This window comes from Dama dama, chromosome X, assembly GCF_033118175.1.
Source record: "Dama dama isolate Ldn47 chromosome X, ASM3311817v1, whole genome shotgun sequence".
Classification (NCBI taxonomy): domain Eukaryota; kingdom Metazoa; phylum Chordata; class Mammalia; order Artiodactyla; family Cervidae; genus Dama; species Dama dama.
In genome coordinates this window covers 157570560-157591202 of record NC_083714.1, presented here as the reverse complement: position 1 = coordinate 157591202, position 20643 = coordinate 157570560, and the positions used below count along the sequence as shown (strand labels likewise).

General features: G+C 45.7%; 1 pseudogene; it reads left to right on the top strand.

Moving 5' to 3' along the window:
• LOC133052983 (histone-lysine N-methyltransferase PRDM9-like) overlaps positions 1–20643 on the top strand; it is a 77868-nt pseudogene that overhangs the window by 3253 nt on the left and 53972 nt on the right.

Genomic DNA, 20643 nt, shown 5'->3' with positions numbered 1-20643 from the left:
ATTGTCAAAGTATTAACTAAAACATGCATGTGAAAACACTTCATAAAGTCCTAAAGAACTAAAGAAATGCATGTTGTCTTTTACTCACATGGAAGAGAATGTCCAGGGCACCATTAAGTAAGGAATCTAGTTTGAAGGAATAGCCGGGAGTAGCAAAATTGCTGAAAACAAGTGGCTCCAAGCAGGCTCAGAAACCAGTGCCCCATCACAGAAAAGCAAGGACCCCTGGACAGCACCCCAGACAAAAAGTCGGTAAGAGAAACTTTGGGGAGTTCCTTTAATTAGTTCCTCTAATCCCTGTAGAAAAACTAATAAGTATGGCCTAGGTGTGTGGCATGGATTTTGGGTAGGCATGGGTTAAGATGGACTGATATGAGACATGAAGTTAGCACTGGGGCCTTGGGAAAATCTTATACATTTTCTGATGTCCTGATTGCTATATGTAAAGTGAAGATAAGGATACATAACTCATACAGTGCTTGAAAGCCTTACATTAAATGCAAAAGTCTGACACCTACAAGTAGTTCAATAAACCCAGCTGTGATGATGGGAACCGAGCTTTATTAGTGTTTATGCCCAGACCTCTGCTCAGTACCTTACGTGTCATGTTCCCTTAACATATATTTTCTGAGTAGATGTGTCGGTGAACTATTTCTTAAGTAAGAAGGTGGGGAAGTTAAACCTACTAACAGGAAGTGCAGGAAGCTATCACTGAACTGGGCATCTGTGGTCAGTGGAGCCTCAGTCTCCTGAATCTGTAGTTAAAGGGACAAGAAGCAAAGTATAGAGAATGGACTTCCTGGTGGTGAAGCGGTTAAGACTCCATGCTTCCACTGCAGGAGGTGTGGGTTCCATTCCTGGTCAGGGAACTAAGATCCCACAAGCCATGCAGCGTGGAGAAGAAATAAATAATGTATCATTAAAAAAATAAAATTACAAAAGTAAAAGTTTGAAAAATACATGTAAGAAAGTTTTAACAGAATGTATAGATGGACGGTAGGAGATCTCACACTTACCAATAAAACAGGGACTAACTCCCCAGACCCCACTGGCCTTGCTTAGCTTCTGTTCTCCATCTTAGAACTCAGAAGAAAAGAGACTGGAGTGAAGAGGTACAGTTTACGAGAAAGAAAGGGCCACATATACCAAGAGGTCAGCCAACCCTCTGTGAGTGACCCCGGTGGCCCACTCAGGGAGAAGGGGTTATGGTGCCTTGGTCCACTAACCCTACCTCATTATTTGGTCCCCCGGCCATCCCCTTCCTCTATGACTTGGGGTGCAGGATCGAGGCCAAATGCCATGAATGCCCCAGTTCTTTCTGAAGGGCGTTACAACCAGCAACAACACGATACCTCCTCTCATCACTGTTCTCACCTCCAGATTGTGAGGAGTGTCAGAACTTCTTCATCGACAGCTGTGCTGCCCATTGGCCCCCAACCTTTGTAAAGGGCTGTGCAGTGGAAAAGCGGCATGCCAACCGCTCAGCCCTCATGCTGCCCCCTGGGTTAAGCATCAGACTGTCGGGCATCCCTGACGCTGGGCTTGGAGTGTGGAATGCGGCGTCTGATCTGCCACTGGTACTGCACTTTGGGCCCTATGAGGGCAAGATCACAGACGATGAAGAGGCTGCCAAGAGTGGATATGCCTGGCAGGTGAGAAGCACCCGTTTCCCTGTCCTCTGGCCTCTAACCGCTTGTGTGTGGTGGGGGTTACTTCATGTCTACATGCGAGGACGCAGATGGTGATAACCCGGTCGGCAATGACACAGTCAGCCCTGGGTACTGTGTGCCCTGGGGGTCAACAGAAGACTTCCATCTAAAGGTCAGAGGAGAGGTGGGACCACAGTGTAGAGACACTCAGGACCTCTATCTAAAGGTCAGAAGAGAGGTGGGAACACAGTATAGAGATACACAGAAGTGACTCCTCCCTTGTGGAGCCCTTGTCTTCAATGAGCCAAGGAATCAGACTTGGAATGATGAGTAAGGGGCTTACCATGTTGTCCGACTGGCAGTTGAATCCATATAGGCTGAAAAGGACCAATGACTACAGAGGGAAATAGCTCTTCTATATCTTCCTACCAAAAAACAAATAAAATAAAGAGGAAAGCTTATAACTCTTTTTCTGACACTCAGATCACCAAAGGGATGAACGGCTATGACTATGTGGGTTGTAAGGACACGTCTTGGGCCAACTGGATGAGGTGAGTGCAGTGAGTCTGCAGTGTGTAGACATTGAGACTCCCTCAATCCCACGCCCCTTTCCTTCTCAACCCGGCTCCCTCAACAGCTTTCACATCTTCTTTCCTCTTTTCCCTCCATATCATGCTCTTTCATTTCAAAAGACACTAGAAAGAAGCAAATAAAAATATGGCATGTGCCATCAAGATACAAGTCTATATGCTGAACAAAACTGGTGGACTTGAAAACAACTTGAGGAGTCTAGATTCACCAGGGACACTTTAACTCACTTAAAGGACACTTACCATGCACTTTATGTTTCAGTTTAGACAGTGAACTTCGTTACTGAAGCAGATCACACAACCCATGTCTGTCCTTTTGGAGAACATACTGCAAACAGACATTAGCCAATTGATTTTAGGAAGAGTAACCTTATTTTTTTCTCTTTGAGTAACTGCACAGCAACAGGAAAACCTAATACAGGAGACCTTGACTCTATGTGGGCAACAACCTCTTCAGGCTTGGTTGCAGTGAGAAGTGGGCCCTGAGGCCTCAGAAGGAATGGGAGGCAGGACGGCCCTAGGCGGGGCCATTTTCTGAGGGCCTCCCTTTCATCAGGGCAGGCAGACAGTGAACAAACTATTAATGTTCCATGTCTCAAGCTATACCAGAACTCTCTCCAACTTTCCGTGGGAGGGGGTGGGCAGGGAAATAGGACCCTGGATACACGTGGGGAGATAGGAGAAAGCCTCGGGAGAGAAAGCAGGCTGGGGTGAGTGCTGAGGGCTGTGTGTCAGCCAAGGAGCACTAAGTCCTGCAGATGGAAGAGAACTTAATTCAGAGTTTAGAGGAGCTGGAGGTCACCAGCCTCACGGACAGTCCAAGTAGAGATGAGTCTGGAACTGGGCTCTGGAGAAATGGCTAATTAGGTAAGGAGAGAAAAGCATGGGAATTCACATGGCCTGGTTAAAGGTGTGAACAGAAGGTCCACATGAGGGGCGGCCTCAGAGGCAGAAGGCAAGGAGCTGGGCATGGTCGGAGAGTGGAGGGCACTCAGCACCTGAGGTTTCTTTCCCTTTCCCGGTCTCGACCCCAGGTATGTGAACTGTGCTCGGGATGATGAGGTGCAGAACCTGGTGGCCTTCCAGTATCATGGGCAGATCTTCTACCGAACCTGCCAGGTGGTCAGGCCGGGCTGTGAGCTGCTGGTCTGGTACGGGGACGAGTATGGTCAGGACCTTGGCATCAAACGGAACAGCAGGGGGAAGAGTGAGCTCATGACCGGGAGAGGTGACTGTTACCCCTCTTCCAGCACTGGACCCCATCCTCCGAGCCTCCGTGGTCCAATTTCGAAGCAGAGTACAATCCAGTCCAAAGTCAGTAGGGTTGCAAATAAATGCCTCAGAATTTGATTCTTTTCATATGATTGTTAGGAAAAATTTTTATATTAAAAATACTAGTTCTAATTTTTACTATTTCATGCAAAAAAATGTGTAATATCACCTTCTGCTGAAAGGCTGAGAAGCAAAAAGCAACATTTCTAGCACCTAGCAGCACTCTGTCCTTTACCTGTTTCTTCCTCATTTCCTCCCATATGTACGCGACACATGTACAGTGATGTGCATTCAGTTACTGTTCCAGTTTATTGTCATGTGAGTTCATACTCTATGTCAGACAGGGCTCCACGCACTGAAACAGACAGAACAACGGCCCTGGGTCAGCAGGGGCTTCGTACCAGACAGGGGCTGGTGCTCTGAGGAAAACCAGTGCAGGGAACGTGCCTCGGGTCAGCGTGCAGAGGGTGGGGTGTGGTGCATGATGGTGCAGCAGGGTCTGGGCAGAGATAACACCTGCGGGAAAGGATTCCAGGCAGGGGAGCAGCCAGTGCTGCAGCCTCAGGGCCGGGAAGAGAGGCCATGCCAGGAATCTCAGGAGGAAGCACAGAGGGAGAGGAAGGAGGCTGTATGGGACACGGAAGCCTCAGGGTCTGTGTCCACGTGCAGGCACCAGGGGTCCTCCTGGGTGACACAGAACAACCATATGTCTTTCACCTGCAAGCATCATGTTCTCTGTGCTAAGACGATGCTTTGGTTCATTTTGGGGACGAGACATCAGCGGGGAGTCCCCTCAGAGGTCAGTTCATTGCCAGACATGAGGGGAGAGTGGGCTGGCTGAAGATGCTTTCGAGTGAGGATGTGAAGAGTCTGGCTGGAGATGTATTTTTAAATAGGGCTTCCTAGTGCACGTTAAATGGACTAAGCCTGAATGTAATAAATGAGGTATGAGTACTGGTGAGGCTTGAGAAAGGATATGCCTTTATTTTATTATCTATGGGAAACTGAGAGAGGAGAAATTTGTGAACCTGTTTGGGCAGCAGGCGCCAGAGAACTGTAGTCAGTGAGACCTGGGCCTCGTTCAGTTTCAAACCCACTTCCTGCAGAGATCGGCACAAAGGCTGCTCTTTGAACAAGGAGCCACAAAGTCAGATTACCCACACCTGGTGTAACCACCCCCTGTGCTGCCTCCCATATGCAGAGAACTCCAGGTCAGGCGCCCCTAACTTAATAGACCCTTTCTCCTCACAGGGAGCCATTCAGGAGATTTCACCTAAGTCATCAAGTCTTATCTCTCAGTAGGGTAAATACCTGTGGCCACTGTGACGTGACTTTTCAGACCATTACCCGCAGGGAAAGTCCCTACAGATCCACCTCTATCAGGAGAGATGCTGCCTCTGATGCTGCTGGAAGGTCCCTATCTGGGTCATATGTAGAAAAGGCCCCTGACACCAACTTCCTGGATTTCTGTAGATGTAGAGAATAAGAGTGGAGTGGAAACGTGGACTATAAAGACACACTCGATGAGAGACAAATTATGCACTGTCAATGCTTAGATAATTAGTGAGGCACGCCTGACCACGGCAAACCAGCTACCTGACCAAAAGCTTCCTCTTTCAGCAGAACCGAAGCCCAAGATCCACCCATGTGCCTCCTGCTCTCTGGCCTTCTCCAGTCAGAAATTCCTCTGCTAACACACCCAATGCAGTCACCTCTCTCAGCCCCTCCTGAGACCATCTGAAAGAGACCTCCTCCAACCAGAGGATCTCTGCCCAGGCAATCAAAATCAGTGATACACAGATCCACACAGCCCGAGTGACAAACCTGAGGGTCAGGAGGCCAAGGACAGGCACCAACAATTGCTGAAAAGAGTAAGGCTGAAGAGGATATCAAGGGCCTCTTCCTACTCAACCAGAGGACAAATGGGGGGTTCTGGGGTGCATGAGAGAATGAAAGACGAGCCCAGCATAAGCCAGAAACTGAATCCAGAGGACACAGGCACATTTCTCATGGGGCCAGAGGTCTCGAGGATTATGAGGTTCCAATACGGAGAGTGTGGGCAAGGCTCCAAGGACAGGTCAAGTCTCAGCACACATGAGAGGACACACACAGTGGAGAAGCCCTATGTTTGCGGGGAGTGTGGGCAAAGCTTCAGTCAGAAGTCAGATTTCATCAGACACCAGAGGACACACACAGGGGAGAAGCCCTATGTTTGTGGGGAGTGTGGGCGAAGCTTCCGTCAGAAGTCAGCCCTCATCAGACACCAGAGGACACACACAGGGGAGAAGCCCTATGTTTCCAGGATATGTGTGCATAGCTTCAGTCAGAATTCCCTCCTCATCAGACACCAGAGGACACACACAGGGGAGAAGCCATATGTTTGTGGGGATTGTGGGTGAAGCTTCAGTCAGAAGTCAGATTTCATCATCCAACAGAGGACACACACAGGGGAGAAGCCCTATGTTTGTGGGGAGTGTGGGCAAAGCTTCAGTCACAAGTCCGTCCTCATCAGACACCAGAGGACACACACAGGGGAGAAGCCCTATGTTTGCAGGGAGTGTGGGTGAAGCTTCAGTCAGAAGTCAGATTTCATCAGACACCAGAGAACACACACAGGGGAGAAGCCCTATATTTGCGGGGAGTGTGGTCGAAGCTTCTGTCAAAAGTCAGCACTCATCAGACACCAGAGGACACACACAGGGTAGAAGCCCTATGTTTGTAGGGAGTGTGGGCGAAGCTTTAGTCAGAAGACCCATCTCATCAGACGCCAGAGGACACACACAGGGTAGAAGCCTTATGTTTGCGGGGAGTGTGTGTGAAGCTTCAGTCAGAAGTCCGTCCTCATCAGACACCAGAGGACACACACAGGGTAGAAGCCCTATGTTTGCAAGGAGTGTGAGTCATGACCAAAATACCACACCTTAGCCACAGGAGGATTACTGCAGCCACCCCAAGCCTCAGCTCTAAGGGGGCCTCAGAGGAGGCCTGTGACCCATTACTGTCCCCAGGAGTATGAGGAGAGACTTCCCAGGTGGTGCAGGGGTCAAGACTCCAATGCAGAGACCCTTGTTCAATACCTGATTGGGGAACTAGCTCCTACAGGCTGCAACTAAGACACAGCACAGCCGAATACAGAAATATATGATAAATATTTTAAAGAAAGAGTGTGATAAGCACAGAGTTACTTGTTAAATAGACCTTCCACTTTCGTGACAAGAGAGGAGGTGGATAAACAGCAGAGGGTTTCTTAAGTGTTCTGGAGATGTTCATGCCAAGGGCCTTCGTGGTTTTTTAGTACTCCTTTTCTAATAAATTTTGTCTCCAAACAAATCTGAAGCCCAGACTATGTACTCATTTCCCCCTTATCACTGACCACAGTGGAGTCCAGTCATAGCTGATCCCCTGGGAAGGCATCATTCTGTAGCCAAGTCAGTTAGGTCACTGGACAGTCAGTTCCTGTGTCCAGGGAGAGGAATGAAGGGTTTGAGACAGACTCACCAGGAAAGGGGTTCCCTGGCCTCCTGGGACTTGCCCCCTCTCCTCCTTATAGACCTCGACTCTCCTTTGCCCTCTGCTGGTAGCCCTCTGGTTCCCTCTGACTTCTGTAGCTACAAAGGTGAAGTCCACGTGCACGTGTGTGTGTGTGCGCACCTGGCTCATCATGGGCCGTCTGGTCTCTGCTGCTCCCTCAGGGTCATCACAGCATCTGGACTCCAGAGTCGACCACAGGGGTCCAGTTCTCAGCCCTGCCCTCAGCAGCTATGTGAGCTGGGGCAAGATGCTCAACCTCTTCGTGTCTCTAATCTCAACTGTGATACGAGGTGGGAGAACCAGCATTTTGGTCTGATGCGTAAGCACAGGCGTAATCTGGCAGAGGCTGGCTGAGAATGCAAGCCCCACCTTGCTGTCCTTTGTGTTTTTCTTTAATCTTTTTTTATTTTTTAACAGAAGGATAATTGCTTTACAGAATTTGTTCTCTGCATGTTTTCTGCAAGCCAAAAATAAATAAATAACCTTTTTTAAAGTAGGACTTCACAACATTCTCTGCTGATCCAGAGGCTAGGACTCTGAGCTCCCAACACAGGGAGCCACGTTCAATCCCTTCTCAGGTCACTATTTCCCACATGCTGCAACTGAAGCTCCTGCTTGCCACAGCTAAGACCCAGCACAGCCAATCAAATGAATACTTAAAAGTAGGAGGCGGTTCATCTGTCTCCATAGAAAACTGCAACATTTTAGGAAAAAAAAAAAAAAAAAGATCTTATTTTGCAAGTGCTCATGGTTGATTGCAAAAATTTTCTCATAATATGCAGCTGTTAAAAAAAAAGAAATTTATAAAATACACAAACTAAAACCCACCCATAAATGTGTGGGGAACATCAATTACTGCAGCATCTGGCCACCACACATGGGAACACACGTCCGTGTTTTTCTTCTACAAAGATGCTTTCAGCATCCAGCCCCCTTCCCACCGGCCTCTGCTCTGCTCACCAAGGAGACTGCGCTTTGGCCTTGTGACCTGGGGGTTTCTGTTGAACTCAGGGAGGCAGAGGAGGAGGGCTGTGTGGTTGGGGGCACCGTTTGGTCTGCAGTGAGGAGAGAAGCGCGAGTGCTCCACCTCTGGGCCCAGTAATTCCAGGGGCCTCGGGGAGCCGCCCGGGAAGAAGCCTCTCAAACACCTTCCCTGCAGTCTCCACAGTTACAGCACATCCCACGTCTCAGGGTTCAGCTGTGGGTTAACAAGACCTCTCTTGTTGGACAGAAAAGTGTTTCCACAGAGAATCTGCCTGGATCTTGGCCTCGGTTGGTACAGACGTAACAGGCAGTACGTTCAGGGCTCAGGGGAGTTAGTTCTGAAGCTCTCTGGGTTTAGGGATACAGCACCTCCTCACCTCCACCCCTTCCATGGTCATGGAGCCTTCTCTTCCAGAGGAAGGTGTTTGGGAACATCAGCCACAAAGACAGACACTAAAGAGGAGCAAGGCCAAGGCAGGCGGGGCTGGGTGTTCCTGGGGGAGCAGAGGGGCCTGGGACACTCCAAACTGGACCCCTGCCCCACTGGCTTCTCCTCCTTCTCGCTGGGCATGCAGCTTTCACCTGCTGGGTGCCCGCCAGTGAGGGGCCCCCAAGACACCAAGCTGGGGTTGGCGATGTGGGAGCTGGATGCCAGGGAACCCGAGACCCTGCAGCAGGTCAGTGCACTGTGGACGAGGGCCGGCCTCACTGAACGGTTAGGCCATGTGCACTCAGGACACCCTCTCTGGACCCCGGGTGGAGGTGCTGCTGCCCCCAGTGCCCACCTGGGTCTCAGGAGGTGGAAGAGAGACCGGGTTGTCTTTCCCACCTCCTGCCCAGAGAATGACAAAGGCCAGTTCCCAAAAGTCAGAGCAGGGTGGGGAGAGTGAGTCTTGGGTCTCACAACTGCTGCCTGGATCCCTCTTGGCTGGTTCCCCTTCTGCATTGTCTTTACACCAAATCTCGCAAGGACGAGGCAGTCCGGGTGCCCACAGCATCACTCACCCAGGTGCCGACAATCCTCCTTATTTATTATTGGCAGGGAGACAGGGTGGCTGGTGTGACGCTCCCCTGGACCAGTGAGGAAAACCCCCAGGGTGTGTCCATGCAACCTCCTGAGACCCAGGTGGGAATTGGGGGCAGAACACCTCCAGGTGGGGTCTGGAGATGGTGTCCTGAATGGACACGGCCTAAATGTCCAGTGTGGCTTCAGGGGGTACGGGCAAGAGGGGCACGAACTCATTTCTAAATATTTCAGACAACCACTGAGTTCCTTTTGGTTTTTGGTTCCAGATATTTTTATATGGTCCATTTTCAGAGTCTTTATTGAATCTGTCACAATATCGCTTCCATTTTATGTTTTGATTTTTTGACTGCAATGCATGTGTGGTTGTTACCAAGTCCAAGCTCGCTCTGCACGCCTCACAACAGGGCGATAAATCAGAGGCGAGGTGCTGAGGCAAGGAAGATGACTTTACTCGGAAAGCTGGTGGATTGAGAAGACAGCAGACTAATATCTCGAAGAAACCATCTTGTCAGGGTATGGATGCCAGTGTCTTTTATAGAACACAGAGCTGGGAGCTGAGGAAATTCACTAAAAAGGCCATTAATCTGGCAAATATCACCTGGAATGGCCAGTCTCGGAGGGATATGTGTTACTTTCTCCCTGCTGTAGCCATCCACAGGTGGCCAGGTCCTGGACAGAGGCAGAGGGGCGGGGTTTCCTGAGGCAGGCCATTATGTATGGATAGCATCCCTGTAGCAAACAGACCAACAGCAAGCAAAGGTTAGAGTAAAACATTCAACATGGAGTCAGATTTTGTTCTTCCCTGTAACAATTCCCAGTGTCAGCATCCATTCCCCAATCTTTTGGGAAAAGGGGTGATGAGTGTTCTAATTGCTCCACTAGTTGCATCTTTTGGGGAGTGCCCACCACTGGTGCCAATGTTCTGAATGTAGAGATTTGTCTTTGTTGTTCTTTGGAAAGTCTCTACTTCTTATGTATAGACATAATAATATTATATTACAGGTCTTGAGAGTTGTTTTATTCAGTACAAATCTTTTAGGACTTCAAAACCAGGGGACAGCATCTAAAGTTAAGGAATTTAGCCCTTTTCCATGTGTGGGAAGATGCAGCAGCCATCTCACTGAAATTATCCCCTTTGATACACACCTTACCACCTGGGACCAGCATCGTGTCTTCTCCTTCCTGAGTTTCCTCGGGGATCACAGTGGGGAGTGGCTGCAGTCTGATGGCTGCTGGAAAGCAGGTATTCTTTTCTTTCCTGAGTTTCCTGAAGGTTCACCATGAGGAGTGGCTTCAGTTTGATGGCTTCTAGACTGTAGGAGGGGGAACCTGGGTCCCCATTGAGATCATCTTAGCTCTGGAATTGCCGCCCATCAGCCCCTGCCTCCCCGTGTCCTGTGTCCTTCTCAGCACAGACCACCATCTGAAACAGCCTCCCCGCCACCTGCATGACCTCAGTGTACCTGGTGATGTCATGTCCTCGGTGAAGGAAGGTCCCAGCTGCCCTCACGCCCTTTCTGCTGATTTCCACCAAATATTACTGTCACGACTGCCTGGAAGGACTCTCCCCATGGGTGTGGAGCAGGGGCTCATTGGGGCCTGAGAGGGTGGGCCCCCTGGGCCGCTCCAGTGGTCAGGGTAGACAGGAACCTCCCAGCAGTGGCTCGGACAGGCCAGCAGGCCGATCAGCTTCCTTCTCCCTGGGACCACGTGGAGGCAAGGCTCTCATCTCTGCTCAGGTTCCTGGCTGCCCAGGAACGGCTGTCAGTTCCACAGTCCTGAGCACCCTGTGAGCTGTTACACGTTTTACCTGTGTGATCTCAGCTCCCTCAGGCAGAACGCTCTGGGCTACACACATGGAAGAATCTACTGGAGTGGTTTCAGTTCAGTTCAGTTGCTCAGTCGTGTCCGACTCTTCACGACCCCATGGACTGCAGCCTACCAGGCCTCCCTGTCCATCACCAACTCCCGGAGTTTACTCAAACCCATGTCCATTGAGTCACTGAGGCCATCCAACCATCTCATCTTCTGTCGTCCCCTTGTCCTCCCACCTTCAGTCTTTCCTGTCATCAATCAGACATGACTGAGCAACTGAACTCAACTGATGCGACTGTGAATAAATGCAAGAGGAAGAAATCAAAGTCCTCTCCCCTGTGTTTATCATACTGCCTCCTGACTGTGAGCCCTTGCTTCTGTGAGCCCCTAGACTCCTCAAGGGGGGCAGGCACAGGTCTTGATGCATGAGCCTGCTGGGTTCCCCTCTCTGCCAGCTGAGAATTGAAACCAGCTTTCTATTTCCTCCAGACTCAGTCTCCATATTCTTTTATTCAGCTTCAGCAGGCAGAGGAGGCCAAGATTTTGGTCAGCAACAATACGACTAAACTGATCACCAGGTTAAACTTGATTAACACCACCACGCATAGCCTACTAATTAGACTCACAAGCCTACTCCTCCTTAATCAATGATAACAGCCTCAATTTCTCACTAGTTTTCTCCCACTCCCTATGGACACCACTACTGATTTTAACTACATGATTATGACCCCTTATACTAATAGTCAATACCAAGTATTAAAAGAATCTCTACCAGAAAAAGAAATATTATCACTGCTAGTCATACTATAATTACTTTAATTTTAACATTTACTGCCATGAAATTAATTCTTTTATATATTCTATTTGGAGGAACACTAGTTCCAACACTCATTATCATTACCCAAATAGGAAATCAAACAGAACACCTTAATGCAGGTCTCTATTTATATTATACCCTAGTAAGTTCTCTCCCCCCTTAGGAATATTTGTCTACATTCAAAATACAGTAGGACCTTAAAATATTCTAATGCTGAGCCCAATCAACATCCAACTCTTGATCCAATGTTTTCATACGGTTAGTATGCATAGTTGCCTTTATAGTAAAAATACCATTTTATGGCCTCCACCTTTGACTACCTAACGCACTGGAAGAAGCCCCTATTGCAGGCTTCATAGTTCTGGCACTGCTGCCAGCACTACTAAAATTTGGATGCTATGGTATAGTACGAATTATGAATTACAATAATTTGAAACCCTCTAAGAGACTTCATAGGGTATCCACTCGTTCTATTGTCCTTGTGAGGCATAATTATAAGCAGCTCCATTGGCTTATGCCAGACAGACCTAAAATCACTCACTGCGTACACTTCTGTCAGCCACAAAGCATATTGCTATCCTTACCCGAACACCTTGAAGTTGTATAGGAGCCAGAGCCCTAATAATTGCCCATAGTCTTACATCCTCTGTATTGTTCTGCCTGGCAAATTCAAATTACCAGGTCCATCGCCAAACAACAATCCTAGCCTAAAGCCTACAAATATTCCTCCTACTAATAGCAACCTGATGATTACCAGCAAGTTAAACAAACCTAGCTCTACCCCCAACTAATAACTTCATTGGAGAGCTACCTGTAGCAATATCCTTCTCAATGTGATCAAACATTGCAATTATTTTAATAGGAATTCATATAGTAATTGCTGCCCTATATGCTTTCTATATACTCATTACAACACAGTGAGGCAAATACACTCACCACATAAACAGTATCTCTCCGTCTTTTATATGAGAAAATGCTCTCATATCTTAACCCATCCTACCTCTTCTACTCCTATCCTTAAACCTAGAAATTATTCTAGGCCCTCTACGCTATATACATAGTTTAGGAAAAAAAAAACAAACAAAAAAAACACTCGATTGTGAATCTAGTAAGAGAAGACAATACCTTCTTATTTACCACAGAAGTAGATAAGAATTGCTGATTCTCTACTCCCTTGACTAACAGCATGGCTTTTTCAAACTTTTATCCATTGGTGTTAGGAACCAACTAATTGGTGCAATTCCAAATAAAAGTAATAAATTAAATTTCCTCTTTCACTCTAGCCTCACTATTTATATCATCGATCATAATAACAAGCACTAACATTTATAAAACCACCATATACCCTCTATATGTACAATTATCTCATATGCCTTCACTATTAGTTTAGTTCCAACAATAATATTCACATATACAGACCAAGAGATAATTATCTCAAACTGGCAATGAATCACACTACAAACCCTTAAGCTATCATTCAGTTCTAAAACAGATTATTTCTCAATAATGTGTGCTGATGGCCCTATTTGTCACATGATCAATTACAGACTTCTCAATATGATCCATTCACTCAGACCAAAACATTAACTGATTCTTCAAACACTCCTTTTCCTTGTTACAATACTAATTCTTGTTACCACTAATAATCTCTTCCAATGACTTACTGGCTGAGAAGGATCAGGGATTATGTCCTTCCTGCTCATTGGATGGTGGTGAGGATGGCAGATGCAAACACGGCAGCACTACAGGCAATTTTGTATAACACCACAGTCGCTCAGGTGTGTCCGACTCTTTGCAACCCCATAGACGGCAGCCCACAAGGCCCCTCAGTCCATGGGGTGTTCCAGGCAAGAATCCTGGAGTGGGTTGCCATTTCCTTCCCCAGGGCCAAAACACCTCAGCGAAGCCCAAAGACTAACTGCAAAGAGGAGGTAGACTGCTGGCTTGTGCTGCGTGGGTGTGGGGATGAAAGGCACGGGGGCGTGGATGTGAGAAAGCGGGGCCGGGGGATGTGGACCTGTTTTGTATAACCCTGTTCTGCTGCTGCTGCTGCTGCTAAGTCGCTTCAGTGGCAACCCACTCCAGGATTCTTGCCTAGAACATCCCATGGACTGAGGGGCCTGGTGGGCTGCTGTCTATGGGGTTGCAAAGAGTCGGACACACCTGAGCGACTGTGGTGTTATACAAAATTGCCTGTAGTGCTGCCATGTTTGTATCTGCCATCCTCACCATCATCCAATGAGCAGGAAGGACATAATCTCTGATCCTTCTCAGCCAGTAAGTCATTGGAAGAGATTATTAGTGGTAACAAGAATTAGTATTGTAACAAGGAAAAGGAGTGTTTGAAGAATCAGTTAATGTTTTGGTCTGAGTGAATGGATCATATTGAGAAGTCTACAATAATTTGAAATCCACTAACAGACTTCATAGGGTATCCACTCATTCTATTGTCCTTATGAGGCATAATTATAACCAGCTCAATTGTTCTGCCTGGCAAATTCAATTTACTGGGTCCAACACCAAACAATAATCCTACCCTAAAGCCTACAAGTGTTCCTCCTACTAATAGCAACCTGATAATTACCAGCAAGTTAAACAAACCTAGCTCTACCCCCAACTATTAACGTGATTGCAGAGCTATCTGTAGCAATATCCTTCTCATGATCAAACACTGGAATTATTTTAATAGGAATTAATATTGTAATTACTGCCCTATACTCTTTATATATACACATTGCAACACAGTGAGGCAAATACACACACCATATAAACACTATCTCTCCATCTTTTACATGAGAAAACACTCTCATATCTTTACCCATCCTACCTCTTCTACTCCTATCCTTAAACACAAAAATCATTCTAGGCCCCCTATACTATATACATAGATTAGAAAACAAACAAACAAACAAAAACACTCGATTGTGAATCTAGTAAGAGAAGACAGTACCTTCTTATTTACCACGGAAGTATATAAGAATTGCTGGTTCTATACTCCCATGACTACAGCATGGCTTTTTCAAACTTTTATCCATTGGTGCTAGGAACCAAAAAAGTTGGTGCAACTCCAAATAAAAGTAAAAGATTAATTATCCTATTTTACTCTAGCCTCACTACTTATATCTCCTATCATAATAACAAGCACTAACATTTATAAAACCACCACACACCCTCTACATGTAAGATTATCTCATATGCCTTCACCATTAGCTTAATTCCAACAATAATGTTCATGTATACAGGCCAAGAGATAATTATCTCAAACTGGCACTGAATCACACTACAAACCCTTAAGCTATCATTCAGTTCTAAATTAGATTATTTCTCAATAATGTGTGCTGGTGGCCCTATTTGTTATATGATCAACTATAGACTTCTCAATATGATCCATTCACTCAGACCCCAACATTAACTGATTCTTCAAACACTCCTTTTCCTTGTTACAATACTAATTCTTGTTACCACTAATAATCTCTTCTAATTACTTACTGGCTGAGAAGGAGTAAGGATTATGTCCTTCCTGCTCATTGGATGATGGTGTGGACGGCAGATGCAAACACGGCAGCATTACAGGCAATTTTGTATAACACCTCAGTCACTCAGCTGTGTCCAACTCTGTGCGACCCCATGGACTATAGCCCACCAGGCCCCTCAGTCCATGGGGTGTTCCAGGCAAGAATCCTGGAGCGGGTTGCCATTTCCTTCCCCAGGGCTAAAGCACCTCGGCGATGCCCAAAGACTGGCTGGAAAGAGGAGGCAGACTGCTGGCTTGCACTGTGTGGATGTGGGGATGCAGGGCACGGGGGCGTGGATGTGAGAAAGCGGGGCCAGGGGGGCGGGGACCTGTTTTGTATAACACGGTGCTGCTGCTGCTGCTGCTGCTAAGTCGCTTCAGTCGTGTCCGACTCTGTGCAACCCCATAGACGGCAGACCACCAGGCTCCTCCGTCCCTGGGATGCTTCGGCAACAACACAGGAGTGGGTTGTCATTTCCTTCTCCAATGCATGAAAGTGAAAAGTGAAAGTGAAGTCACTCCGCCGTGTGTGATTCTTCGCGACCCCATGGACCACAGCCTACCAGGCTCCTCCATTCATGGGATTTTCCAGGCAAGAGTCCTAGAGTGGGGTGCCATTGCCTTCTCCCAACCCTATGCTGATACAGGTTTTATTAAAACAACACCATGATTCTTGCTTAACTTCAATGCATGACACCTACAACTAATTTTTATCCTCAGCTCATTTGAGTTGCTCAGTCGTCTCCAACATTTTGTGACCCCATGAACCTCAGCTCTCCAGGCCATAACCAATTCCCAGAGTTTACCCAAACTCATGTCCATTGAGTTGGTGATGCCATCAAACCATCTCATCCTTTGCCGTGCCCTCCTCATCCTGCCCCCAATCCCTCCCAACATCAGGGTCTTTACCAATGAGTCATGTCCTCACATCAGATGGCCAAAGTATTGGAGTTTCAGCTTCAACATCAGTCCTTCCAATGAACATCCAGGACTGATCTCCTTTAAGATGGACTGGGTGGATCTCCTTGCAGTCCAAGGGGCTCTCAAGAGTCTTCTCCAATGCCACAGTTCAAACTCATCAAGTCTTCAGTGCTCAGCTTTCTTTATAGTCCAACTCTCACATCCATACATGACTACTGAAAAAACCATAGCCTTGACTAGATGGACCTTTGTTGGCAAAGTAATGTCTCTGCTTTTTAATATTTTGCCTTGGTTGCTCATAAGTTTCCTTCCAAGGAGCAAGCGTCTTTTAATTTCATGGCTGCAATCACCATCTGCAGTGATTTTAGAGCCCTGCTTCCACTGTTTCCCCATCTATTTGCCATGAAGTGATAGGACCAGATGCCCTGATCTTAGTTTTCTGAATGTTCAGTTTTAAGCCAACTTTTTCACTCTCCTCTTTCACTTTCATCAAGAGGCTCTTTAATTCTACTTCACTTTCTGCCATAAGGGTGGTGTCATCTGCATACCTGAGGTTATTGATATTTCTCCTGGTAATCTTGATTTCAGTTTGTACTTCCTCCAGCCCAGCATTTCTCATGATGTAGTCTGCATATAAGTTAAATAAGCAGGGTGACAATATACAGCCTTGACATTCTTCTTTTCCTATTTGGAACCAGTCTGTTGTTCCATGTCTAGTTCTAACAGTTGCTTCCTGACATGCATACAGGTTTCTCAAGAGGCAGGTCAGGTGGTCTGGTATTCCCATCTCTTTCAGAATTTTGCACAGTTTATTGTGATCCACACAGTCAAAGGCTTTGGTATAGTCAATAAAGCAGAAATAGATGTTTTTCTGGAACTCTCTTGCTCAACTTAATTCAAATTTACCTATATTAGGTTTAGTATTAGCTGCAATGGGAAAATTTGCCAATTTGGGCTACACCCATAATTACCCTCAGCAATAGAGGGCCCACATCAGTCTCAGCCCTACTCCACTCAAGCACAATAGTAGTAGCAGATATGTTTGTACTCATCCACTTCTAGCCTCTGACAGAAAGCTATAAATGTATCCCATCAGTTACATTATGCCTAGGGGCTCTCAGAACATTTACAGCAATATGTGCCATTATCCAGAACGATATTAAAAAAAAGAAAGAAAAGAATCATTGCTTTCTCCACGTCCAGTCAATGAGGCCTAATGATAGTAACAATTGGCATCAACCAACTCTACCCAGCATCCCGCTTTCTCCAAAAAACTGCTCTTGCCTTTTTCAAAGCCATTTTATTTATGTAACCCAGATTATTCACAACCTAAATGATGAACAAGATATTCAAAAAATAGGAGGTCTTTTTAAAGCTATGTGTTTTACTACAACCGCCCTTATCATTGGCATCTTAACATTGACAGGAATGCCTTTCCTCACTGGATTCTACTCCAAAGACCTAAATATTGAAACTGTGAATATGCCTTATACCAAGGCCTGATCCCCTCCACAAACTGCCACCTCACTCACAGCCATCTCCAGCATCCTCACTATCTTCTTCATGCTACTAGGACAGCCTCAATTCTCTACTCTGATTGTCATTAACAAGAACAACCCCCTCCTCATCAATTAAATGCCTACTAGTTGGAAGTATTTTTGCTGGCTTTATTATCTCCAACAATATTCCCCCAACAGCAGTTCCACAAATAACCATACCTTACCACCTCAAAAGAACTGCCCTGGCCCTGAATATTCTAGGCTTCATCTTAGCACTCAAAACTAGCAGTAACACAAAACCTGAAGTACAACTATTCAAATGTATTCAAGGATACTTTTCCACTATCATACACTGCCTGACCCCTTATTTAAAATTAACCAGCCAAAAGTCAGCATCCCCCTTCTAGACTGAATCTGATGAGAGGATATTTTGCCAAAAACCACCTCCCTCAATCAAATAAAAATGTCTATATTAGTATCAGATCAAAAGGGGTTAATCACACTGTATTTCCTCTTTCCTTATCACCTTACTCATTAGCATAATTTAAATTTCCACAAGTAATTTCTTTAATAACAATTAATTGTGACCATCTAGTAACATGGTTGGTTCCCCTTCTCTACAAGCTAATTTATTGCAGCACTTACTATAGTCCACTTACTATCTCTTCATGAAACAGGATCAAATAACTCAGTAGGAATTTCATCTGATATAGACAAGATCCCATTTCATCTATATTATACATTTAAAGACATCTTGGGTGCCTTGTTACTAGTTCTGGGGTTAAAAATACTAGTCCTATTTTCACCTGACCTACTAGGAGACCCAGATAGCTACACCCCGGCAAACCTCTCAACACAGCTTCACACATCAAGCCAGAACGGTACTTCTTATTCACATATGCAGTCCTACAATCAAGCCCTAACAAACTAGGCAGAATTTTAGCCTGAATCTTTTCTATCCTAATCTAAGTATTAAATCCATTAGTTCATACATGCAAACAACAAAGCATGACATTCTGACCATTCAGCCAGTGCCTATTCTGAATTCTAGTAGTGAACCCCTTAACACTCATATGAATTGGAGGACAACCAGTAGAATATCCCTTTATCATCACTGGACAACTAGTATCTATTATATGTTTTTCCTTATCCTACTATCAATGCCAGTAACTAGCATTAACTAAATAATCTAAAATGAAGAGAAGTCTTCATAGTGTATCCATGCTTCTGGTCTTGTAAACCTGAAAAGGAAAACCATAAAACTCCCTAAGACTCCTTGCACAAGTTTGTGTCAGCAAGTAGTATTACTCCTTGATGGTGAACAGTAAATAAAAATAATCTAATATTAGGTTATTAATTGCACTGTTAACCCAACAGAGGCATTCACTCAAGCAAAGATGAAAAGAGGAAAAAGAACTCGGCAAACATAAACCCTCCTGTTTACCAAAAAACATCCTCTCTAGCATCACTAGTATTAGAGGCACTGCGTGCCCAGGGACAATCGTTAAACAGCTGTGGTGTCCTGACCGTGCAAATGTAGCCTAATCATTGGTTCTCTAAATAACGACTTATATAAATGGACGCACAAGGGTTCTACTCTTACTTCTCTTCAGTGAAACTGACTTTCCCATGAAGTCAGGGGAAAAAACCAATCAGCCGAGAAGACCCTATGGAACTTCAATTAATTAGCCCCCCAAATAAAGTTAAACAAAGGGATAACAGAACTTTTAATGAGCTAATCATTTTCATTGGGGTGACCTTGAAGAACTAAAGATCCTCCAAGTGTCTTTTAAAGCCAAGACCACCCAGTCAAATCAAATTATCACTTATTGATCCAAGAAATTGATCAACGAAACAAGTAACCCTAGGGATAATAGCACAGTCCTATTTTAGAGTTCATATTAACAACAGTGTTTACAACCTTGATGTTGGATCAGGACACCTGAATGGTGTGACCAGTATTAAAGATTTGTTTTGTTCAACAATTAAAGTTCTATATGACCTGAGTTCAGACCAGAGTCATTCAGGTCGGTTTCCGTCTGTTATACAATTTTCCCAGTAGGAAAGGACAAGAGAAATAAGGCCAACGTTAAATAAGTGCCTTAAAACAATGAATAATTTTATCTTAATGGATAAGTAAAACATTTCCACCCACCCAAAAACAGGCCTTATTTAAGGTGGCAGAACCTGATAACTCCATAAAACTTGAACCTGTATGATCAGAGATTTAAATCCTATCCTTAACAAACTGTTCATAATATTCTAATAGTTATTATGCCCATCCTCCTAACTATAGCATTCTTGACACTAGTGGAATGAAAGGTTCTAGGCTATACACAATTCTGAAAAGGCCCAAATGTTGTACGGCCATACAGCCTACTCCAAATTATTGGTGATGCAGTCAAACTATTTATTAAAGAAGCCCTATGACCAGCCTCATCCTCAGGTTCTGTACTTATCCATGAACCTATCTTTGCCTTGAGCCTAGCTTTAACCATATGAATTCCTCTACCCAAGCCATCAGTTAAGTCGTTCAGTCATGTCTTATTCTTTGTGACCCCATGGGTTGCAGCACGCCAGGCCTCCCTGTCCACCACCAAATCCTGGAGTTTGCTCAAACTCATGTCCATGGAGTCAGTGATGCGGTCTAACCCTCTCATCCTCTGTTGCCCCTTTCTCCTGCAGCCTTCAATCATTCCCAGCATCAGGGTCTTTTCCAATGAGTCACTTCCTCACATCAGGTGGCCAAAGTACTGGAGTTTCAGCTTTAGCATGAGTCCTTCCAATGGATATTCAGGACTGATTTCCTTTAGGATGGACTGGCTGGATCTCAATGCTGCCCAAGGGACTCTCAAGAGTCTTCTCCAACACCACAGTTCAAAAGCATCAATTCTTCAGCTCTCAGCTTACATTATAGTCCAATTCTTACATCCATACATGACTACTCTATAGTCCAACTCGCACACCCATACATACATGAAAAACCATAGTTTTGACTAGACGGACCTTTGTTAGCAAAGTAAT